This window comes from Carassius carassius, unplaced genomic scaffold (assembly GCF_963082965.1).
Source record: "Carassius carassius unplaced genomic scaffold, fCarCar2.1 SCAFFOLD_60, whole genome shotgun sequence".
Taxonomy (NCBI): Eukaryota; Metazoa; Chordata; class Actinopteri; order Cypriniformes; family Cyprinidae; genus Carassius; species Carassius carassius.
In genome coordinates, this window is record NW_026775084.1 from 250,001 (window position 1) to 255,000 (window position 5,000).

Consider the following 5,000-nt stretch of genomic DNA (forward strand, 5'->3'; position numbering starts at 1 on the left):
TTTTTTTTTTTTTTATTTATGCAAAACTCTTAGATAATTACTGAAAAATTCCAAAAGTACTGGGCTGCAAAGAGAGGGCTATTTAAAGATCAGCCACTATAACCGCCAGTGCATTATATAAGTAGAGAAGGAAACCTAAAAGCTTACAGCACCTGGTATTCCCAGGCGGTCTCCCATCCAAGTACTAACCAGGCCCAAACCTTCTTAGCTTCCGAGATCAGACGAGATCGGGCATAGCCAGGCTGGTATGGCCGTAAGCGAAGGAGGCTGCAAAGAGAGGGCTATTTAAAGATCAGCCACTATAATCGGTATTTCCAAGCAGTCTCCCATCCAAGTACTAACTGGGCCCAAACCTGCTTAGATTCTGAGATTGGGCATTGACTCTTTATTTATTTAATTTTTTTTTTTGCAAATTTATTACATAATTACTGAAAATTTCCAAAAGTACTAACCAGGCCCAAACCTGTTTCGGTTTTCTAAGACTGGGCATTGACTCTTTTTTTTTTTTTTTTTTTTTTGCTAGATTATTAGACAATTAATGAAAAGTTCCAAAACTACTAAACAGGCCCAAACCTGTTTCGGTTTTCTAAGACTGGGCATTGACTCTTTTTTTTTTTTTTTTTTTTTTTGCTAGATTATTAGACAATTAGTGAAAAGTTCCAAAACTACTAAACAGGCCCAAACCTGTTTCGGTTTTCTAAGACTGGGCATTGACTCTTTTTTTTTTTTTTTTTTTTATTTATGCAAAACTCTTAGATAATTACTGAAAAATTCCAAAAGTACTGGGCTGCAAAGAGAGGGCTATTTAAAGATCAGCCACTATAACCGCCAGTGCATTATATAAGTAGAGAAGGAAACCTAAAAGCTTACAGCACCTGGTATTCCCAGGCGGTCTCCCATCCAAGTACTAACCAGGCCCAAACCTGCTTAGCTTCCGAGATCAGACGAGATCGGGCATAGCCAGGCTGGTATGGCCGTAAGCGAAGGAGGCTGCAAAGAGAGGGCTATTTAAAGATCAGCCACTATAATCGGTATTTCCAAGCAGTCTCCCATCCAAGTACTAACTGGGCCCAAACCTGCTTAGATTCTGAGATTGGGCATTGACTCTTTATTTATTTAATTTTTTTTTTTGCAAATTTATTACATAATTACTGAAAATTTCCAAAAGTACTAACCAGGCCCAAACCTGTTTCGGTTTTCTAAGACTGGGCATTGACTCTTTTTTTTTTTTTTTTTTTTCTAGATTATTAGACAATTAATGAAAAGTTCCAAAACTACTAAACAGGCCCAAACCTGTTTCGGTTTTCTAAGACTGGGCATTGACTCTTTTTTTTTTTTTTTTTTTTTTGCTAGATTATTAGACAATTAGTGAAAAGTTCCAAAACTACTAAACAGGCCCAAACCTGTTTCGGTTTTCTAAGACTGGGCATTGACTCTTTTTTTTTTTTTTTTTTTTTATTTATGCAAAACTCTTAGATAATTACTGAAAAATTCCAAAAGTACTGGGCTGCAAAGAGAGGGCTATTTAAAGATCAGCCACTATAACCGCCAGTGCATTATATAAGTAGAGAAGGAAACCTAAAAGCTTACAGCACCTGGTATTCCCAGGCGGTCTCCCATCCAAGTACTAACCAGGCCCAAACCTGCTTAGCTTCCGAGATCAGACGAGATCGGGCATAGCCAGGCTGGTATGGCCGTAAGCGAAGGAGGCTGCAAAGAGAGGGCTATTTAAAGATCAGCCACTATAATCGGTATTTCCAAGCAGTCTCCCATCCAAGTACTAACTGGGCCCAAACCTGCTTAGATTCTGAGATTGGGCATTGACTCTTTATTTATTTAATTTTTTTTTTTGCAAATTTATTACATAATTACTGAAAATTTCCAAAAGTACTAACCAGGCCCAAACCTGTTTCGGTTTTCTAAGACTGGGCATTGACTCTTTTTTTTTTTTTTTTTTTTTGCTAGATTATTAGACAATTAATGAAAAGTTCCAAAACTACTAAACAGGCCCAAACCTGTTTCGGTTTTCTAAGACTGGGCATTGACTCTTTTTTTTTTTTTTTTTTTTTTGCTAGATTATTAGACAATTAGTGAAAAGTTCCAAAACTACTAAACAGGCCCAAACCTGTTTCGGTTTTCTAAGACTGGGCATTGACTCTTTTTTTTTTTTTTTTTTTTATTTATGCAAAACTCTTAGATAATTACTGAAAAATTCCAAAAGTACTGGGCTGCAAAGAGAGGGCTATTTAAAGATCAGCCACTATAACCGCCAGTGCATTATATAAGTAGAGAAGGAAACCTAAAAGCTTACAGCACCTGGTATTCCCAGGCGGTCTCCCATCCAAGTACTAACCAGGCCCAAACCTGCTTAGCTTCCGAGATCAGACGAGATCGGGCATAGCCAGGCTGGCATGGCCGTAAGCGAAGGAGGCTGCAAAGAGAGGGCTATTTAAAGATCAGCCACTATAATCGGTATTTCCAAGCAGTCTCCCATCCAAGTACTAACTGGGCCCAAACCTGCTTAGATTCTGAGATTGGGCATTGACTCTTTATTTATTTAATTTTTTTTTTTGCAAATTTATTACATAATTACTGAAAATTTCCAAAAGTACTAACCAGGCCCAAACCTGTTTCGGTTTTCTAAGACTGGGCATTGACTCTTTTTTTTTTTTTTTTTTTTTATTTATGCAAAACTCTTAGATAATTACTGAAAAATTCCAAAAGTACTGGGCTGCAAAGAGAGGGCTATTTAAAGATCAGCCACTATAACCGCCAGTGCATTATATAAGTAGAGAAGGAAACCTAAAAGCTTACAGCACCTGGTATTCCCAGGCGGTCTCCCATCCAAGTACTAACCAGGCCCAAACCTTCTTAGCTTCCGAGATCAGACGAGATCGGGCATAGCCAGGCTGGTATGGCCGTAAGCGAAGGAGGCTGCAAAGAGAGGGCTATTTAAAGATCAGCCACTATAATCGGTATTTCCAAGCAGTCTCCCATCCAAGTACTAACTGGGCCCAAACCTGCTTAGATTCTGAGATTGGGCATTGACTCTTTATTTATTTAATTTTTTTTTTTGCAAATTTATTACATAATTACTGAAAATTTCCAAAAGTACTAACCAGGCCCAAACCTGTTTCGGTTTTCTAAGACTGGGCATTGACTCTTTTTTTTTTTTTTTTTTTTTTGCTAGATTATTAGACAATTAATGAGAAGTTCCAAAACTACTAAACAGGCCCAAACCTGTTTCGGTTTTCTAAGACTGGGCATTGACTCTTTTTTTTTTTTTTTTTTTTTTGCTAGATTATTAGACAATTAGTGAAAAGTTCCAAAACTACTAAACAGGCCCAAACCTGTTTCGGTTTTCTAAGACTGGGCATTGACTCTTTTTTTTTTTTTTTTTTTTATTTATGCAAAACTCTTAGATAATTACTGAAAAATTCCAAAAGTACTGGGCTGCAAAGAGAGGGCTATTTAAAGATCAGCCACTATAACCGCCAGTGCATTATATAAGTAGAGAAGGAAACCTAAAAGCTTACAGCACCTGGTATTCCCAGGCGGTCTCCCATCCAAGTACTAACCAGGCCCAAACCTGCTTAGCTTCCGAGATCAGACGAGATCGGGCATAGCCAGGCTGGTATGGCCGTAAGCGAAGGAGGCTGCAAAGAGAGGGCTATTTAAAGATCAGCCACTATAATCGGTATTTCCAAGCAGTCTCCCATCCAAGTACTAACTGGGCCCAAACCTGCTTAGATTCTGAGATTGGGCATTGACTCTTTATTTATTTAATTTTTTTTTTTGCAAATTTATTACATAATTACTGAAAATTTCCAAAAGTACTAACCAGGCCCAAACCTGTTTCGGTTTTCTAAGACTGGGCATTGACTCTTTTTTTTTTTTTTTTTTTTCTAGATTATTAGACAATTAATGAAAAGTTCCAAAACTACTAAACAGGCCAAAACCTGTTTTGGTTTTCTAAGACTGGGCATTGACTCTTTTTTTTTTTTTTGCTAGATTATTAGACAATTAGTGAAAAGTTCCAAAACTACTAAACAGGCCCAAACCTGTTTCGGTTTTCTAAGACTGGGCATTGACTCTTTTTTTTTTTATTTTTTTTTATTTATGCAAAACTCTTAGATAATTACTGAAAAATTCCAAAAGTACTGGCTGCAAAGAGAGGGCTATTTAAAGATCAGCCACTATAACCGCCAGTGCATTATATAAGTAGAGAAGGAAACCTAAAAGCTTACAGCACCTGGTATTCCCAGGCGGTCTCCCATCCAAGTACTAACCAGGCCCAAACCTGCTTAGCTTCCGAGATCAGACGAGATCGGGCATAGCCAGGCTGGTATGGCCGTAAGCGAAGGAGGCTGCAAGGAGAGGGCTATTTAAAGATCAGCCACTATAATCGGTATTTCCAAGCAGTCTCCCATCCAAGTACTAACTGGGCCCAAACCTGCTTAGATTCTGAGATTGGGCATTGACTCTTTATTTATTTAATTTTTTTTTTTGCAAATTTATTACATAATTACTGAAAATTTCCAAAAGTACTAACCAGGCCCAAACCTGTTTCGGTTTTCTAAGACTGGGCATTGACTCTTTTTTTTTTTTTTTTTTTTCTAGATTATTAGACAATTAATGAAAAGTTCCAAAACTACTAAACAGGCCCAAACCTGTTTCGGTTTTCTAAGACTGGGCATTGACTCTTTTTTTTTTTTTTTTTTTGCTAGATTATTAGACAATTAGTGAAAAGTTCCAAAACTACTAAACAGGCCCAAACCTGTTTCGGTTTTCTAAGACTGGGCATTGACTCTTTTTTTTTTTTCTTTTTTTTATTTATGCAAAACTCTTAGATAATTACTGAAAAATTCCAAAAGTACTGGGCTGCAAAGAGAGGGCTATTTAAAGATCAGCCACTATAACCGCCAGTGCATTATATAAGTAGAGAAGGAAACCTAAAAGCTTACAGCACCTGGTATTCCCAGGCGGTCTCCCATCCAAGT

At 37.5% G+C, this 5,000-nt stretch overlaps 8 non-coding genes across 8 annotated transcripts in view; all 8 read right to left on the reverse strand.

Moving 5' to 3' along the window:
- Positions 1-140: 140 nt before the first annotated feature.
- Positions 141-259, reverse strand: LOC132135837 (5S ribosomal RNA). The gene has a single exon (XR_009430757.1). It is a non-coding gene; the product is annotated as a 5S ribosomal RNA (ribosomal RNA).
- A 604-nt stretch (positions 260-863) lies between these two features.
- LOC132136363 (5S ribosomal RNA) lies at positions 864-982 on the reverse strand. The gene has a single exon (XR_009431232.1). It is a non-coding gene; the product is annotated as a 5S ribosomal RNA (ribosomal RNA).
- A 601-nt stretch (positions 983-1,583) lies between these two features.
- LOC132136364 (5S ribosomal RNA) lies at positions 1,584-1,702 on the reverse strand. Its single transcript, XR_009431233.1, has one exon. It is a non-coding gene; the product is annotated as a 5S ribosomal RNA (ribosomal RNA).
- Positions 1,703-2,304: 602 nt separating this feature from the next.
- On the reverse strand, positions 2,305-2,423 carry LOC132135339 (5S ribosomal RNA). The gene has a single exon (XR_009430288.1). It is a non-coding gene; the product is annotated as a 5S ribosomal RNA (ribosomal RNA).
- A 384-nt stretch (positions 2,424-2,807) lies between these two features.
- LOC132135838 (5S ribosomal RNA) lies at positions 2,808-2,926 on the reverse strand. The gene has a single exon (XR_009430758.1). It is a non-coding gene; the product is annotated as a 5S ribosomal RNA (ribosomal RNA).
- A 603-nt stretch (positions 2,927-3,529) lies between these two features.
- LOC132136365 (5S ribosomal RNA) lies at positions 3,530-3,648 on the reverse strand. Its single transcript, XR_009431234.1, has one exon. It is a non-coding gene; the product is annotated as a 5S ribosomal RNA (ribosomal RNA).
- A 592-nt stretch (positions 3,649-4,240) lies between these two features.
- On the reverse strand, positions 4,241-4,359 carry LOC132136366 (5S ribosomal RNA). The gene has a single exon (XR_009431235.1). It is a non-coding gene; the product is annotated as a 5S ribosomal RNA (ribosomal RNA).
- Positions 4,360-4,957: 598 nt separating this feature from the next.
- Positions 4,958-5,000, reverse strand: part of LOC132136367 (5S ribosomal RNA) — a 119-nt gene continuing 76 nt past the window's right edge. Inside the window, exon 1 of the ribosomal RNA XR_009431236.1 lies at positions 4,958-5,000. This exon is cut by the window's right edge and continues 76 nt beyond it. This is a non-coding gene — a ribosomal RNA (5S ribosomal RNA).